This window comes from Sarcophilus harrisii, chromosome 5, assembly GCF_902635505.1.
Source record: "Sarcophilus harrisii chromosome 5, mSarHar1.11, whole genome shotgun sequence".
In the NCBI taxonomy this organism is placed as follows: domain Eukaryota; kingdom Metazoa; phylum Chordata; class Mammalia; order Dasyuromorphia; family Dasyuridae; genus Sarcophilus; species Sarcophilus harrisii.
Window position 1 is genome coordinate 281449691 of NC_045430.1, and position 20018 is coordinate 281469708.

The 20018-nt window shown below is 35.4% G+C and overlaps 1 long non-coding RNA gene across 1 annotated transcript in view; it reads left to right on the forward strand.

Moving 5' to 3' along the window:
• Positions 1-20018, forward strand: part of LOC116419630 — a 117899-nt gene that overhangs the window by 1807 nt on the left and 96074 nt on the right. The gene's annotated exons all lie outside the window — the stretch shown is intronic.

A 20018-nucleotide genomic window follows, 5' to 3' on the forward strand; every position in this document is an offset into this window, starting at 1 on the left:
TAGGAAGAGCTTGACAGTCAATGACTTAGAACTGACTAAGGAAAGCTGTGTCTCATCAATCTGTTGAATTTATTAAGTGCCTAGAATGGCCAGGAAGTATGATAGAAATTAGACTTAGAAACAGAGAGGTGAGCCTATCTGTCTTTAAGGAGCTTATATTCTACCAGGGAGACAATACAAACATATTGAGGAATACAAAAGAAAGGCAGCCTTAGAAGGGCAGTCTTTGTTGACAACTAAGAGTGAAACAAACAAACAAAAAAATAAATAAATAAAACAAGACAAAAAATAATTCCCATTAAAAATGAGGCATTCGATTTGAATTTTAAAAGAAACCATAACTTTTGACATATTTGCCCATATGACTATGGCATATGGACACAAGAAGAACATTTAACACACTATATAAAGGTACAGACATAGGAGATGAGGTATTCATGAAGAATAGCAAAGAATGATTGGACTACAGAAAGAATAGAAGGTAGTAATATGTAATAAGACTAGAGAAGAAGATTAGGACCATGTTAGGAAAGACTTAAATGTCAAAGACAATTTATTTTTTATCTTTGTATTAATAGGTAACCAGTAGAATTTATTGAATAAAGGTAAGAGTGTAGTATGACCTTTGTTTTTAATGAAATCATCCTTCAGATTCTGGGAAGGGTGGATTGGTGTCTGGGGAGATTTGAGTTAGGAAGGCCAAATAAAAAGTTGTATAATAGATTGTGTAATCTGTAATAAAGGCTTGAACTAAGGTGACAGCTATGTAAGTAAAGATTAGGGAACAGATGAACTTTCTATATAAGTAGAGATACACAAGTAAGGTGCAACTAGAAATGAAATGATTTGGCCATATTGGAGAGAACTTTTTTCTCCTATGAGATTGTAGATATTGCCAAAGGAGCTGTTTAACAGAACTATTACCATCTTCTGTAAGGAATAAGCTTGTTAACCATAACATAGCCAATAAATGATAGTGACCTGAATATCAGCTGGAGCAAAAATGCAACAATTAATAAAAATAATTAGAAAGTAAAACCTGTGTGCAGATTGGGTGGAGTTGGGGGTTATTAGGAGAGAGTAGATTTGAAATAACAGCATTGTAATATCACCACAACACAGTGACAGCTCTGTAGGTCATGTATATTTCTGAATATTTTAGGAGAAACATTTTGGTTCGACTTTTTAATGCTAGGCAATTTCATTAATGCTTTGACTTTGAATCAAACATTTCATCTAACTAACTAGTGGAAATAAGCACTATGGCATAGGCTTGAGCTATAGTTTGCTGAACATTCTAAGCCATAAAGTATCTGGAACATAGTGTTTTTTATCTTAGCTCTATGGGTGAAATGAAATTCTAAGTGAAAGAAATACAAAGAGATTCATAAAAAGATTTGTCAACTTTAAAATAAAGCTTAACTGTCACTTTTTATTTTAATATTTTCCTCTGTTGATCATAATGAGACAAATTCATGTTTAACTATTTGATGAATCACAGCCAATCTATGAGAACAATTTTCCAGGCCCTCACAGACTTTCATTTCACAGAAGTTAATTGCCATATTATGTGGATGAATATTGGCTAGCTCAAATGTGATTTGAATATTTGAAATATAATCGACTCTGATGTGCTTGTGGAACAGTATAAGAACCAAATTAATATGCAAAAGAAGGCAAAATTCTTCCATGTGATGACTTTTGTATATCCAAGACCTCCTATTATATCTATAAATAACACTATTGACCTATTTTTATTTGTTAAATTTGTTTTTAATTTATGGAATGAGACCAGCATTTCCCTAACATAATACAATAAAAAGAAGATTATATGTGAAATTATAATGTATTATGTACAATTTGCTATTCTTTTGAAATATAAAACAAAATTATCATGTAATATTTTTTCTTTTTTTTTTTTACTTCCATCCCACTTCATCCTAAAATGTCTGTTTAGATACAAAAAGGTTTATATATAGATATATAAACATATTCTATTTAAACTTTTATTTAACAGTTCTTTCTCTGTGTGTAGACAGATCTTTCTTCATATTTTCTTTATAGTTAATTTGCATATTTATAATAGTCAAAATAATTTATTACCTCAAAATTTTTCTCAAGAATATTGCTATTACCTCATTTTGCTCTTTATTTTCTGCAGTTTTTGCATTTTTTAAAATTATTGAGCTCATCATTTCTTCAAATACATTAGAATTCCATATAATTATATATCACAGTTTGTTCAGCCATTCCCTAGTTGAGGGACATCCCTGCAACTTCTAATTCCTTGCCCTCACAAAGAGAACTGCTTTAAACATTTTAAAACATATAGATTATTTTTATTTTTCCTTTATTGTGATGTTCTTCTTTTTCTTCAATATAATTGGTTCTCTCTGATAGCAGGTTTCTTGGGGAGTTTTCTGGAGGCAGCCTTAGTTTCGGTTTAGAGTAATAATCACTCCAACTACAGCCAGCTGATAAAATCCAAACGTTTATTTCTTATCTCTTTCCTTGGGCCCAGTTAGCTTTCTTCGAGGCCTCTCTCTCTGCTTGGTTCCAAGAACTCTTGCAGCTTGTCCTTTGCCTCTGCCTTCTTCAGCCTCCAGCCAGCACAAAGGTGGAAGATGGAAGATGGAAGATGGAATAAATCTGACTCTGCCTCTGAGAGTGGGCTTGTGGGCTTCTGTGTCTCCTAGAATGCTCTTTGATCCTGAGAGTTTTTTGCTTATATGTTGTTCACTGAGTACACACCAATCATTATATCACTGGAAAACCATTATTTGTTGATGATTAAATCAATGCTAAACTAGATTTAAACATTGTCTCCTCAATTCCACTTAGTACCTTGGTTCAAGTTCTGGCCCATAACATCTCCTCTTAGGATCAGATCAATCATACTGAACCATGCTAAATTAGATAATTATTGTCTCTATCAACTCTTATAAGTCAACACTTTGTAAGGATTCCAACAGTTTATTATCTTCAGGAATAGACTAATGAGCAGTATTGCTGCATCAAAAGGTATATAGGTAGTTTAAGAACTCTTTGATTATAGTTCCATATTGCTCTCCAAAATGGTTGGATCAGTTCACAATTTTACCAAAAATGAAATAATGTCTAGATTTTTCCACATCCTTCCAACATTTGTCATTTTCCCCTTCTGTCATTTTAGCTGATCTGGTGGTGTAAAATGATATCTCAATATTGTTTTAATTTTCATTTTCCTAATTAATCATGACTTAGAGCATTCTTTCATATGATCATTTTTCTATTTTTCATTATTATTCACTTCAAATTATGTTACTGATATTAGGCAGGCAAAATCAAACATAAAAATCAGCTTTTGTTTTGAGAGCTTATATTTTACTGGAAGATAGAATAACTACCATAAGTATGTTCCAGATGTTCTAAAGAGTAGGATCAATCAATTAGGACATACAGAAAGATTTCAGCCAGAAGCTCCTGAAATGGATCTCAAAATTAGCTAGGAATTAAAAGACGTGGAAATGAAGAGGGGGAGTACAATATAAACTATGGAAAGGAAAATAGATTTGCAAGGAACAGGCAAGTTCAGGCATTTGGCAGGAATGCAGAATGAGTGAAAGGTATGGGTTTGCTGTATCTAAGAATATTATTTTGCGACATATTGTGATGATCATTCAGTGCTTGACTGAAGAGGAAGAAGAGGATGTATTTTCAATTTTGAAGCCATAGGGGTTAATGCAATCTTTGGGGACAGGTCAATGATAAATTTCTATTTCAAGGAGATCATTCTGGGAGCTGTGAACAAAATAGACTCGACATAGGTTCACAGGGTGCTGTTAAAAATCCAGGGCAAAGGTAATGGGGGCCTTAACTTACATAGGGTTGCATTGATAGAGAGGACAGGTAATTTGGATCAGATAAATATCAATAGAATTCAGATAAATTTTCTATAAGTTTTCCTATCTTAGGACAGGAGCTTAACAGGATTATCAGTCTCAAATTAAAGGTATTTGACTCTTGTTTGTTTTATGATGGGGGAGACCTGAACTATGTTACAGACACTAAGAAAGGAGTCATTTAAAGGAAGAAGGATTATAGAAAGAAATGTTAGAGAATGATTGAGAAAAAGTTTTATATTTAATTAGGATTATATGAGATCAGTGCTACAAATATATGCATCATGGTTGGCAAGAAGAATTGGGGATAAAGTAGAGGGGATTTGATGTTTAAAATGGATAAAGGAGGAAGCTCACAATGTATATACAAAGTTTTCTCAGGAAAATAGGAAGCAAACCATTTTCTCCTCCTATATTTTAATAGGGAATAAACAAGGTGGAAAAGATTATCCACAAAAGGTGAGGACTCAGCTGAAGAAGGAAACATAAAATTGCCATAAAAACAATGAATGTTGTCATTAACCTTTGAATAGAGGATTTAGCAGCACATAAATGGGAGTGAATAATCATTAGTGGGAGTAAGGCAGGATGGGATGTGGATAAAACAGTGATGGGAGAAAGAGAGGAGCAATAAAGAACATATAATCCAGGCATATAATTGAACTGGTTATTCATGGGATCAAGGAGCAGGGAAGGCATGGAAAAATAACCCAGACAAGGGGCAATAAGTAGAGGAAAAGTTAAAAGAAAGGGACATGAATAAGTATTAATATAATACTTACTGTGTGCTATACTCTGCACCTTGCACTTTTTTCTTTTTTTTTTAATTTACATGTACTTTGATCCCAAAACAACTCTGTAAGTTATTTAACTAACTTGCAGAGTTTTACTTTAAAATTAACTAAGGCAAATAGAAGTTAAGTGATTTATCACACATCAAGTATGTTACTGAGGCCTGATTAGAACTCTCAGACCACTACACCATCAATTTCCTCAGTAAAAGAGTAAAGGAAGTAGGAGTGTGGTAAGACTGAAAAAAATATTTTAATGAGAATAAAATAGTGGGAGAGGTGGAAGAATGAGAATTCAGATTATAGAAGAACTTGAGAGTTCAGTATCATGATGGTAACACAGCTATGGGTGAGATGCTCTCCAAAGTCTGATCAAACCTTTGGGTGCCGGGGTAGAAGGAAGACATAGATGGATGGTAGGCAGTGAAGAAGCTAACAAGATGGGAGACATGAGTCTTTGCAAGGAAAAGTGTTATGGGCTAGAACTCTGAACTTCTTACAAGGTACTAACTAAGTGGAATTGATGAGACAGTGGTTATCTAGTTTAGTATGGTTCAGTATGATTGATTTAATTTTATAACAAATAATAGTTTCCTAGTGATATAATGATTGGTTTATACTCTATGTAGAGCATATAAGCTGGGAGCCTCAGCTAGGTTGAGTCACAGATTGGGAGAGGCAGAGAAGACAAAGGATTGGAGGCAGGAGCTTAAGCTCTCAGAACCAAGGGGAGAAATTCAATTTGATCTTCGATCTTCCTGGGGACTGGCCTGGCCTCCTGCACTTTCCCCACTAAGACCAAGGCCAGACTGAAAAGCTCACCAGAAAGCTGCCCAACATCAGGCGAGGGAATAAGAAAGGATTTGGACTTTAACCCCTGGCTACTCTTCTGGTGATTACTCTGACTTAAAGGAAGGCTGCCTCAAAGACCCCCAAGAAACTGAACCTGAGAATCTTACATTTTGGTACCAGATTCTGGCTTGCAAGGAAAGAACTTGAGTAGTAAGGAATCTGGCTTCTCATTCTGCCTCTGCTAATTATTTGAGTGATGACATATCCGTGTTATGGTTTCTGTCTTTGTAAAATGAAAGGGCTGTTCTAAATGAGCTCCAATGTACCTTCCATATCTAAATCTGTGATACTCTAATTTTATGCACATTGAAATCCTTGTTATGAAGGCAGAGCATTAAGGTGGGGACTAAATAGGTGGGAAAAGAAGTGAATCCAGAAGATGAAAAGTCAGAGGTCATAAACAGATCCCAAGAACCCTAAATTATTAACAACTTTATGAAAATTATTTCAAACCATTAATAATAGAAGAGAGATCTCAGATTGCAAAGGCAAGAAAAATATTGCTTAAACCTTGAAATTATGGAAAAATGGCATTTTCCACCACTTGACAGCATAAATTTAAGGCAAACACAGGTCTTCAATGTTAATGTTAATCGCTTTTGCCAAATAACTGAGTCTTCAAAACATCTAGCAACAGAGTTGTGTGACCAGCATCCAGTGTTGTTCACTCCTTCAGGATAGAGAGAACATTAGAAAGTCCTTGTTGAGATACAGAAGGCTTAATGAATTCTTGTTTTGGAAATCAAGGAGAACAAAAACCATCTGTCTCCCAGGTGACCCCACTTTGTGTACATAATGGCTGCCTGAATATTTGATCAATGATCAGATGTATTTTTTGAAAAATTATTTATCACAGATTTCAGTATGAATCTATGTTCCTCTGGACATTTTGAAGACTTTAAAAATTTTTTGGTCTTATGTTGTAGATAAAGTTGCATTTAAAGAAAACTGATAATAATTCTGAAGGCCCAACACTACTTGGTAGCATAGCATTGAACAGCTCAACTATGTTCCACTCTGTCAAATTACAATTGAAACCATTTGACATATTATTTCTCAAATATATAACCAGGCCCCTGTCCAGTTGTCATTGTTTTCTCTAAGGTTTTAAACTGGACAAAGACGTGTGACTTCATTATTCCTTATTGAAAATGGTTTGATTCTCTCTTGATTGATCATGTCACAATTAGCCAAGCCATTACTGACTTGGGTTATAAATGTCCTTTGACCAAATGGCTGCTGAGAGTTTTGTGTTAAATTTCTGGATGATCCAATACTCTTCTCTCCTGTTACCAGCTTGGATTAATATTTTCCTCAGACACTGCTCACTGTTTATATCATCTTCCAATAAGATTGTATCTCTCTTTATGTATGTAATTTTATGTCTCACAGATGTGTGAAATTTTATTTTGGACCATGGAAAGTGGGAGATTTGATGAATGCACTACTTCACAGCTGCCCATTTCTTTAGTCCTGGGACATCCAGGCCTGTGATTTAGTTTTCTTTGAGAAAAGAGTAAAAGCAAAATATAGACCTGATCTCTTAATATCTGCTTAGTCCATTTAGGATGGATTTAACCACTCAACATTCTATACTCCATATCCTTGCCATATGAAAATTGTGAGTCAAACATAATTTCATTTTAATTCTCCTTAGATTTCATGCCATCATCCAACATAAAATGTCTCTTATGAAATTCATCTTTTCCCTATTAAAAACAATTCCTGTTCTACATCCAAATTTTCTGATTTATTTTCATGATATCACTGTCCCTCTATCAATCAGGCAAAATCAGATAAAATCATTTTTGACAAATCCTACTCCCCCATTCAAAATATTTGCTAAGTCTTGTTATTATACTAGTTAATAAATATGTTCCTCCATTTTCATTATTGAAAGCAAAGCAAAACACAGAACTCCTACAACAGAAGGGATGTTTGAAGCTATCTTTTCAAACACATGACTAAACAACTATTCACATATGCACACATGTACAGACACAAACATTTAAAAAACTTGAAGAAAAATGGGAAAACATTTCCTACTAAGAAAGTTCATGTATTATTGAATAATTTTAATTGGTAAGAAGGTTTCCTTTCATTGAGTTAAAATCTGCCTCTGTGACTTCCAATCACTGATCCTGGGAGATAGTTAGATGGTGTGCTGCCTGTAACTTCAAGTCAGAAAGACCTGAGCTCCCATCAGACCTCATTGCCATAAGAGTTATTACTATGGCCAAATCACTTAATCTTTTTTTCCCTTGGCTAGGAGTGAGAATAATATAGCACTTACCTACTGACTCAGATAAAATAACACACACACACATACATATATATATATATATATATATATATATATATATATATATATATATATATATATAATACTTTGAAAACCTTAAAAGACTATATAAATTTTAATACCTACAAAAACTGTTAGCTTGGGTTGACTTCATGGGATAATTTAAAATTTACCTTTCTTGCACATGGAAAACTTTTAATGGTAAAAGAATATTGCCATACGCCACATAATCTTTTTTTCTTCGGGGACCCAGTCCCTTTAATCTAGCCTCAGACACTATGATTGCAAGTTCTATACCAAACTGGTTGCCCTACATCACAACCATTGCTGCTAATTGGACTCCTTCCAAAAGGAGTCCCAGTATGATCAAGGAACAGAGAAAGATGTCACTTCACTAATCCCATAGTTGTTCCTCTCTAGATGTAGCTCAAGTCTATATGAGCTTCCTTGGTTTCTATTTTATCCCTTTGATACACATTGAACTTGTGATTTACCAAGGCTCCAAGATGATTAATTTTACATGGATTATCATCTAGTTATGCTTCTGTTCTCTCACTCTTGTGACATTATGTTTTAACTTCAAGCCCCATGGCATTAGCTGACCACTTTTGGATTAATGATTCCATCCATTCATTGTGGATAAAAATGAAGAGGTCAAACATCATCTGATTCCATTTCCCTGTCTTCCATGAAAACTTTTAAATTCACTGAAATGAAAGGATATCACCATTCTCCAAAATCATAGTACTTAATGTTTACATAGCAAACATGGATTTTAATTACAATTTACCTTGTGATCCCACTTATGTGATTGTCCTGTAGATTTTTCATAATATTCATAATATCATTTATTTCCCTACTTGTACGACAATCTATTTTACGATGTGTTTTCTGTGAAATTTAGCACAATAGAACAATAACTTATGTTATCATGTAAAATATATTTGCATTATTAATCACAGTTCTGAAAGAAGAAACATCAAAAGGGGGAAAAAAAAGTTCATTAAAGAAAAAAAAAAGTATGCTTCATTTTGCATTTAGAGTATACCAGTTCATTAAATGAATTGAGACAGTATTTTCTTTTGTGAGTAATTTGTACTTGTCTTAGATCATTGTGTAGAAGAGTTGAGTCAATCATACCTAATTATTACACAATGTTGCTGAAACTGTGTACAATGTTTTTTTTTCTGGTTCTTCTCATTATACTTTATCAGTTCATACAAGTCTTCCCATATTTTTTTCTGAAATTTCTCTCTTAATCATTTCTTATTGCACAATAGTATTTCATTATATCTATATACCACAACTTATTCAATTATTCCCAAATTGATGTGCATCCAAAGTGATGTGCATCACTTATGTGATGATCAACTTGTACTTGATTCTTCTATGGTGGATCAAGGCAATTCCAATGGACTTGGGATGAAAAGTACCATCTGTATGCAAAAAGAGAATTAATTATGAAGACTGAATATGTATTGAAGCATAGTGTTTTCACTTTTTGTTTGTTTGTTTTATTTTTCATTGTATTTTCCCTTTCAGTCTGATCTTTCTTGCAAAACATGACAAATATGAAAATATATGTAAAAGAATTGCACATATTTAACCTACATCAGATCACTTGCTTTCTTGGGCGAGGGGCAGGTAAGGGAGGGAGGGAGAAAAATTTGGAATACAAGTACTTTCAGAAATGAATGTTGAAAACTATTTTTACATGGAGTTGGAAAAATAAAATACTTTTGAAAATTAAAAAGAATGCTATAGCATTTGGAGAATATCTGTTTAGTATTGTTATGTATTTTCTATATTATCTTTTTAGCAAGATGTAGTTTTTTTCTCCATCTTTTTAAATTGTCTATTTTTGCTTTTGTTTTTTTTCTGAGATCAGAATTGCTACCTCTGTTTATTTTTTCCTTTCTTCTTGTTGTTATTTTTTTTATCTGTTTTCTTCAACTGAAGCATAATAAATTCTTTTCCAGCCAATTATCTTACTCTATCTATGAGTTTCTGCCTTAAGTATGTTTCTTGTAAACAACATATTATAGGATTTTGGTTTCTGATCAACTCTCCTATCCACGTTTGTTGATGGAAAATACATCCTATTCATGTTCACACGTATGATTACTAACTTTATATTTCTCTTATCCTATTTTTTTTCCTTTTGCTTGTCCTCTCTCACTTTTTACCCTTTCCCTCCTTTATAGTTTTTTTGCTTCTGTATACCAGTTTCTGCAGTCTGCTGTCCCTTCTGTCAGTCCCCACCACCACTCTTTAAATAATATCCTCCTCTCCACTTCCCTGTCAGGTCAGATAGATTTCTGCATTCAAATCATTGTGTATATTATTGCCTCTTTGAGTCAATGCTGATGAAAGTAAGGTTCAAGAAATGTTTATCACACTCCCTCCCACCTTTCTTTTCATTGTAATAGTTTTTTTCACACCTCTTCATGTGAAATACTTTACCCATTTTCTCAGTCCCTTTTTTCTGTACCCAGTGTACACTTTCTCACACTTTAATGTTTTTCTTAATGACATTATCTCAGATTCACCTTATACTTGTACTGTGTTTGTGTGTGCGCGCATGTGTGCGTATGTGTTCCTTCTAGCTGTGTTAGTACTGGTAAATTTTTTAATGGTATAATTTTTACAAATTACAAACATCATCTTCCCATGTAGGAATGTAAATAATTCAGCTCCATTGTATCTCTTGTGTTTTATTTTCCCCTTTTAGGCTCCTTTTGGGTCTTGATATTAAATATGTAGTTATTGTTATTCAGTTCTGGTCTTTTTATAAAAGTTTGAATCCTTTTATTTTATTGCATGACTTTTTTCTCCTCTTGTCTCTTGAAGTATTATGGTTTATTTCATTTGGTAGGTGATTTTTGGTTTTAGCCCTAGTTCCTTTGTCTTGCAGACTTTCATATTCAATGATTGTTTATTGTTGGCTACTTGCAGTATTTTTCCCTTGACCTAATAGTTTTGTAATTTGTCCTCTGGGCAAATTATAAATAATTTATAATGTCCCTTGATTTTTTTTAATTTTGGGATTTCTTTCCTAAGGTGATTGTTGTATTCTTTCAATGCCTATTTTTCCCTTTGGTTCCAGAATATTAGGACATTTTTTTTCTTGATAATTTCTTGAAAGATGCTGTCCAGGTGTTCCTTTTGATTATGACTCTCAAGTACTCAAAGGATCCTAGGACTGTCTTTCCTAGATAGATTTTCCCCCCAATGCAGTATTTGATTTTTCTTCCTCTTGAATTTGCTTGATTGTTATCTCATAGAGCCACTAGCTTCCACTGATTCAATCCTAGCTTTTAAGGAACTGCTCTTCAAATTAGCTTGTGTGTTTTTTTTTTCCCATTGGGTCAATTTTACTTTTTAAACAATTATTTTCTTTTTCAAAGTTGTTGACTCTTTTTAAAAGTCATAATTATCTTCCAAATCTCTCATTTCCCCCCATTTTTCCTCTACTTTTCTGTGTGATTTCAAGCTCCTTTTTCAACTCTTCCATAAGTTGTTTCTGGGCTTGAGAATCACTTCCCACTTTTCTTTGTGTATTTGCCCATAAAAAATTAGCATTTTTTGTCATTTTCTAAATTTGTGTCTTGATCTTCCCTGTCACCATAATAACGTTTTAGGGTCAGATTATTTTCTTGGTTTTTTACTTGCTTTCTTTAGCCTTTTTCCTCTTTTAAATTTGAGTTCTGATTATTATACCAAAGGGACACAATTTCAGATTTCTTGTGCTGGGAACTATAGGCTTTGGCTCTTTATTTGCACTAATGTTACCCTAAGGACTGTGAGGGGCCCATTGAGAGAGAGCTAGTGCTACTGGAGGCCAGAGGCTATAGAAGTGCCAGGATTCTAATGCTGGCATCTACTGTGTGCTGAAGCTGGTGGGGTTTTCCTTCAGTTTCCCAGGGGCAATAATGAAACATTCCTGGCAACTGCCTATTTTTTCCAGGGTTATGCTGAAATTCATGGTGCATCTAAAAACGAAATTCTACTTATTCCTCTCCCTATCTTTGCTAATGCACATGGCTTGGGGGCCTGGCAGTGATATTTTCCTGCTCCAAAGCAATGCAAATCAGGATCTCCCACTATTTTGCTGAAGTGGGGCTTGCTGCTATCTTGCTGAACTTGCCTAGACTATGCTCTCCTCTCTTGCTGCTCTTACTTTTTTTTAACTGGTTCTGTTGTTCCAGGATTTGTTTTGGGACTCGATTTTGTGGTTGCTCAAGGAGACAACTTTGGTTAGCCAATGGGGTATAACCAACATTCTGGGATCCTGACCGATTCTCCTGACAAAGGTCTGGGGACAAAATGTTTCCTATCTACCTGTCATCTCTCATTATGTGATAGAACCATTTTAATTTTCAGTCACATGACTTTGCCTTCCTTTGATCTAATTCTCCTCTATTCTTCCTCCTTATTGTTTTTAGTCTACTCCCCATTATGTAGTTCTCCATTATTTCCAGATGAATCTCCATTTCGAAGTTTTGGGGGTCCAGAACAAACTATTATCCATGGCCAAATTTATATGATCGACCTGTTTATGGCATTGCACTGACAAACACAGTGCCAGGGAAGCAGGAAAAATAATACGTTCATTTTGCAAATGAAAAGTGTTCTAAGGCTTCTTAGGCAGGATCTGTTAGTTTGGCCCAGAGCACAATCGCCACCAAATATCCAACACTGGCTTAAACTAAAGAGAAATAATAGGGTTAGAACACAAGCTCTCAGCTTGTGAAAAGGGAGATGTATCTTTTCTAATAATTTAAGAAATAACTTGTGACATCTGATCTCTGGAGACCAGGATGCATTGTCCTTGGAAGGTAATGACCATACTCCAGTACTCTTAAAAGTATTTAACATGAGATTTATAGTTTAATCTGGACTAATTACACTGAGAAAGCAGAATTAGAAAAAAAGGAGGAGGTTTTTTTGTTTGAAGTCCTTTGTTTTCTTCTCCCCAGCCCTGTGAGAGGGACAGCATACATAGGTCTGTCCTTTGGCTAGAACAGGACACCCTTTAGAAGGGAAGTATATGAATGAAATACCATGAGAGTAAAATGAGAGAGTCTGTACCAGCTCCCTGATTCTGCTTCTTCTCACAAGACCTTGTTGAATTAAAGAAACAGATAACAGCACAAAAAAGACTATGTCCAGGGCCTTTTCCCAAAGAAAAGGGAAAAAAAGGTCTCCTCAGAGCATACCTGGGGCCCAATATCCTTTCTTGATAAAATCAGCCTAAAGAAGATACTCTCAGAGAGGGGTGATATCCTCTCATAATGCATCAAAATAAGCATTTATAGCTGAGGAAGAAGATCCAAAATGATATACATGCAGGCCCTGACTGGTGAATCCCTTGGTTATTCTCACAGTAATTTTGGGCACTAATTCCTTCAAATAGAAGATGTCTCCCCATTGAATTAATTGATAAACAATCTTTGGAGAGACCATTTCTGGTCCAAGAATGATCAGGTGTTTGCTTGTCTACATGACATTAGTAACCTTGCTTCATCTACCACGAACATGCACCTGTGTCATTTAACCCCATCTTCCTAACAACTTTGTGAGAGAAGTGTCATAAGCAATATTAGCACCAATTTATAAAAGGGAAATCAGAGAGGCTTATCTTGGGTTACACAGCAAGTCTTAGAGGGAATATTTGAATCCAGCCTGTTCTTGATTCCAGGTTGAGCATCCATTAGGCCCAAATACAGAGCTCCTAGAAAGGGGCAAAGTCATTTCTTTCAGGGTACAAGAGGTAGGGATGCTACTGTTTTCTTAGGTGCACATGACAATCATTGGATGGGAGATCATGCTACAAAAGAGTTCAGACTTTAATGTCATTAAACAAAGATCCTTTGGACCATTTTCATATATATGTATAGATATAGTCTTTCTTTTAAGTTTTAAACTTATGTACAAAATTACAAAATGGAAAAAAGAAAAAATCTCCATATCCAGATCACAACATAAAAGAAGATTCAACATAAAACAATAAATTTCCATTTCTGAAAATCTATATAATAAATCCTACATATTGTTTTCAAGGAAAATGAGATTTTCTGTGCTTCCTTCTAGTTTTTATTTTGTTCTCTGCTGTGTCCATTGGCACATTCTATGCACAGCTCATTCTGCTATGTCATGATGCATGCTGGGACCCAGAAGGTGGACAGATACGAAGGGCAAGCCTCCTAGGTCAGAGGGTTTTCTCTGGTACTACAGCTCATGATCTTTCACCAATATTTTCTGACTCCTCCCTAAATTTAAGGTTTTAAGAAGAAACAGCCAATAGGAAGGTCAGGCCTTAAGGGCAAAGAGGACCTCCAGAGTGAGAAGCATTGCAGGCATTGGGGGATCTTCAAGGGTAAAGAGGTTTCTGTGACATAGTAGAAAGTTCCATAGGGATTTGTCCCTGTCATTCCTGACAGTCAACTTTAGTGCTTCCCTACTCCCTCAAGAATAAAAAAAAAATCCATCAAGTGGCTTTTAGAGTTCTTCCCAATGTGGTTCCTACATTTCTAATCTTCTTATCATTGGCTCCCTTTCACATAGTGTGCACTCCAGCAGCAACAGCCATCTTTCTCATATTCAGTCTCTCAACTCTGGGCTTTTGGACAGATATCCTCCAAACCTGGAATGCTCTTTCCTCCTCTCAACCTCCTGACTCCCTTCAAATCTTGGTACAAATCCCATAGCTACACAAAACTTTCCCTCATTCCCCCCCCCCCCCCCCCCCCCCCGCCATCCCCAACTAGCAGTGCTTTCTCTTTGAGACTACGTTCCATTTAAAAGATATGACTTCCCTGGACAAATAATTATTTGCCTGTTATCTCCTACATTAGAATGTGACTACCTTCCCTTCATTTCTCCCCTCCCCAGAGAGCAGAATTATTTTTGCTTCCCTTTCATAATATCACAGTAAGATAGTTAATTCACTATGCAGACTTTGAAAGAAAATTGAGTTTTCTTTCATTAATTTCAAATTTATTTCCTCTAATAACTTTCATTGGAGTCATTTTCATGAAACTTTTATGTCTTCTCCCTGAAAAAAATCTCCAAAATATCTTAGTGTTCTCTGGGGACAAGACCTCTGGTGGCTTTTCTGACATTTCCTTAATAACATGTAAGATCTCTAACTAAAATCATATAATTTTTGAAGGGTTTTTGCAAGTGGTAAATAGATGCTCATACTCTATGAACTGTATCTTGAGTAGAAAGTGTATTGAGCTAATTTGGTTTTATTTTACTATCATATTTCAAGGTTTATTTTACTTTTATATTTCAAGTACAACAATATTTCAATTCAAGCTAAATTATTTTTCAATATTCCTTCAGAATCATCAAGGCAATAACTGATTAGATTTTGGTAACTGAGTTTAGCTAATTCATCTGTTTTGGTTTATGAAAGAAGATAAGATATTTATTTATGTTTCCAAATGGGGATGGCCGCAACAAGAAGATCCTAGAATCTTCTCTCCCAAATTTCAAAGTGTCTTGTCTTTTTAGTAAGACTTGAATATTTTAGAGAGCTCTGACTTTGCTTGTGGCTAAGTTTTCTCTACCAGCATAGATGATAGTCCTTCTATGACTGAGTTAGCTACCTTCAAGAATTTCTACAGCTGAAAAACCAACCCCTGCTACAGGCAGCCTGGGGAAAACTCTCTGAATTCGGAGGCTGAACTTCAGATAAGAAATATGTATCCCATTAGCAAGTCTGCATCTGAAACTGTGCCAGCTTGGTAGATAGTGCTGAAGGAAATGAATTGCCCGGACTAATTTGTGAGGAGCCCAGAGCTGCCCTGATCCCATGAGAGGAGGGATCTATTGGTAACAGTGCACAGCCGAGGGCATGATTTATAAGTACTTTTAATCAAAGGACTGAAAGAATGACAAAGCAAGAAAGACCAATGAAGCTAAGGGAGCAAAAACTCCCAAATGGACATTGTGGTGCTTTTATGCAAGATGATATGAAAAACAAAATTAATATCTTTTGTTTGAAATTAGCTATTCTATAGAAAGCCACCTGTTTTGTATGACTTGATGTCTCACTAATATTCCTTTACTATTACTCTAAATCTTTTCCTCCACAAGTCACTAAACTGTCAGAAAATCTGCCATTAAAGTTACTTCCTTGGGTTATTATTTCCTGTGATAGGAAAATAAAGATTTAAACCTTTTAAGCTATCGACTCTGGACACAACTTTCCCATCTTGGAATTTTGGACTTGCTAGCACACACACGTATTCCTGATGTGCTTATTTGCCAATTCTAGGCCTTTTATTTTGTCGTTAATGTTCAACTATTGTTTTTGTGTTAGAACATCTGAGTTCAAAGCTTGGCTTGTCCCCCATGCTTCTCAGAGGGATGTGTGGACCATGATCACTGTATATGCAAACAGAATGGTCAGGTGAGTCAATAAAAAAGACCGTGGCAGATTCATGCTCTCTGAAGTATAGATTCATTTAAATCTCTGAGTATTGATTAAGTCATTTGGGAAGAAATGTATTCTTTATTGGGAAGAAGTCTGTTTAATTTTTATCTTTTTGTCAACAGGTTGCATGGCACAAAAATATGCCCTTAATAAAAGTTTATTTGAATAAATGCCTACTAAGGGCTAAGTTCTGAGGACACACAGAACTAAAATGATACTTCCACTGAACGCATGAAGCATAATTAGTCTCTTCATGTTTTTGATATATCAGAAATGTAAAAAAGAGTAAATTCATAACCTTTAGTCCTGGAATGACTAGGCATGTGGGACAGGAGACTGGGATAAAGTTAGCAAACAGGAGTTGAGACTCATGAAAGAAAGAACTATCTAACTTTTAGTATTCATCAGAAAGAAAATGAATGGATCTCTTTAAGAGTTCAGAAAAGCACTCCTTATTGGTGGTCTTCACATTAAACTTGAATGACCCCTTACTGTTATGTTGTAGTGAAAACTCTTAGACTTTTGGACTATCTGGCATGCAATGTCTCTTCTAGTACATCAAAATAGTTTTCCTTGGTGATTTCTTGTTATGATTTCATGGTGATAAACATGTTATCTAGACTCTTTTTTTAGCATGATTTTCATGTAGTCCAATTATTCTGAGATTATCTCTCCTGGAACTATTTTCTAGATCACTTGTTTTTCCAATGAAGTATTTTATATTTTATTCTATATTCTGTATTTATTCATAAGAAGCAAGAAGAAGAGGGAAGCCTTAGGGAACACCTAGTCCAAAACTCCTCATTTCCCCCTATTTACTATCATAGATGTAAAGAAGGGAGCATTCTCCTGGGGCATCTAGTTCACCTACTTCTCCCCAAACCCCTATCCATTTCCAGGCAATGAAACATATTTAGAGGAAAGAGAAAAATGAGTAGCTCAAAATCACTAAGCTATTGTAATTCCAAACATAGAACATTTCCTAGTATACAAATATAAGCACCAGCAAGTCCCTGACAGTCATGGATTTCCTTGGTTCCAAAGTGTCTCTGCTATTGAATCCATCTCTGAGGAGTGGGGCTGTTTAAAGTGAGTTTCAATGAGTGACAATGAGCTGTTTATGGTCTCGAATATAGAGTGACTGATAATTATTATGCCATATTTGCTAGGAGATCAAAAAAGGTACAGTCTCTGTCCTGAAGGATATATTTCTGAAGGTTCAATATATTTAAACAACATGTATGATGAATACAGTTAGTATAAACTAGCTATGATATCATAAGACATCATGGAGCCAAGGAAAGTTCGAGATGGGGGTAGATATCCCCTACCATTTTGTTGTTCATGCAGTTATGTCCAATTTTTCTATGATGTTATGGACTACAGTATTTTGGATCCCTGGATTTTTCTTGGCAGAGACACTGGAATGGTTTGCCCTTTCCTTCTCCAGCAGATCTTCTTGTGTCAGAACTGTCCACTGTGACTTGTCTTTCTGAGTGAATCTGCACGGCATAACTTAAGAATTTCATTGAACTATGTAAGCACCTCCTCAGCATAAGACAATGATCCAGAAGGAGCACACTATGCACCTCAGAAAACCAGGCCATTGTGAGGACTCACAGAATGGATCTGTTATCTCTGAGTCTTTCCCTGAGCAGAAGGCAAAAAAAGGGGGCCAACCTCTTGCTCTTGCATGCTAAATGCCTCTGCTTCCTTCCTGGAATCATCCCATCTTTTCACTTCCATGATCATCCTCCACTAGAATCTCTCCAATTTATCAGTGTCCTCTCTAAAGTCTGGTGTCTGAGACTTTACAGACTTTACAATGAGACTGTCTTCACTTAGCTGCTAAGTTGTGAATAGAGATGAGAGGCCTGCAGCCAACTTGAGATTGGTTTTAGGAAATAAGGTTGGTCTTAGAATGAGGAATGGTCTTGCTGTTAGGCAATATAAAAATATTTCTATAACCCAGCACTTACTGACACATAGGAACTTAATTGATATTGATTGGATATTGATTGCACTATGATGATGAAAGTGACACCACAAGTTAGTCAAGTAAGTTGTCATTTTGTTTTTCCTTTGTTATGAAGCAGCAAATTATAATTCGTCCTTAGGCACTTATTATCTGTGTTAATTGGGCAAATTATTTGACCTGTCTTTGCTTTGATTTTTACCTCTAAATCTATGAAGTCCTCCTTTATCTTTTTTTTGGGGGGTAATATTCACCACAGAGGAAGGTGGAGAAGTTGTCCTATTCACACAACTATCAATTAAGCTCTTCCATACAAATGTAAAAATCATAGTTATGAATGTCTATTTAAAAATAATTCTTGTGGTTATCATTGTTGAAATAATCATTGAGAAGTGTGTAGGATTCTATAAAAATATGATGTGTTTTTTAAAAAAAAAACTCCCGAGCCAAGGTTCCTGCTGAGTCAATTTGGTTGCAGATGAAGCTAAAAATTTCTCCTGTGGCTCAAAGGGGAAAATAATATTAATTAATAATGAACTGTGATATCAAATTAAGAGGAAAGTGGGTAATTCCCCAGAAGATTCCTTTACAGCTAGGAATTGAACAAGATGTCCCTGGGGATCCAGTCCAGTTGAGAGATTGTGATTTTGAAGGTGGAAGTAACAAGAATAATGATCTAAGCATTAGTAGAAAGAGGTGAAATCTCACAGCTCTCAGAGGTATCCCATCTCAAGCAATGGAGGGCATTCATTTCATACTCATAACATTGTGTCATCCATGGGCTAGTAGAAAGATGACTGCACTTGGAATCAGGAAACCTGTGACATCACCTTGGGGGCCTTAGAGAAATCTCTGTGCCTCATTTTCCAAATAAGTATTGTAGTTGCAGTAGCCATTTCATAGGCTAATTGAAATTACATCACAGTTATTATAAATCTGAGAGTGACAGAAATATGAGGTGGTTATTATTATCACCATTGTCATCATTCTCATGATCTAGTGACACAGTGAATAGAGGACTCGGCCTGGAATCAGGAAAATCTGAATTTAAATCCATCCTCAGGTACTCACTAGCTCAGATGCTGGAGGAAAGTCATTTAAACTCTGTCTGCCTCAGTTTCCTCAAATATAAAGTGAGGGAAATAATTGACCCTAAATTTGTCTATGAAAATAATTATAAAGTGCTTTATACATCTTAAAACATTTTAGCAATACTATCTGTCATAGCCATCATCATGGCCATCACCATCTTCAATGTGTGTGTGTGTGTGTGTATTCTATCCTAAAACTGAAATGACTGCTAAAAATTTTGATTCTGAGAGGATCTGTCAAATCTACCTTGTCTGAGTACGCACATGCGCGCGCACACACACACACATACACACAGAGAAATTATTTACATAGAACTTTGTTAAGAATTACTCAAAGGATGAGAGAGACCTTAGCTTTATAGGAGAGCCCCCCACAATCAGATATGGGAATATATCACTCTGGGTCAGCAGCAGTGACTTCTGTATGAGCCTCTAAATGTTTCTGGCTCACTGTTTCTTTATCTAAGAAATGTGGATTTCACTTTCAAGGGTCCCCTTCTCAGTCTACAATGTTAGGATGATGTGAACTAGACTATCACAAGACAACTGAGTCACAGAATCTGAATTCAGAGGATCAAAGACTAAGGTTATCAAGACCATTCATAGGTCATCTAATCCAACCCTTATTACTTACCCCCAGAGACCATAAAGCCTGTTTTTGAAGGCCCCCAGGGCAGAGG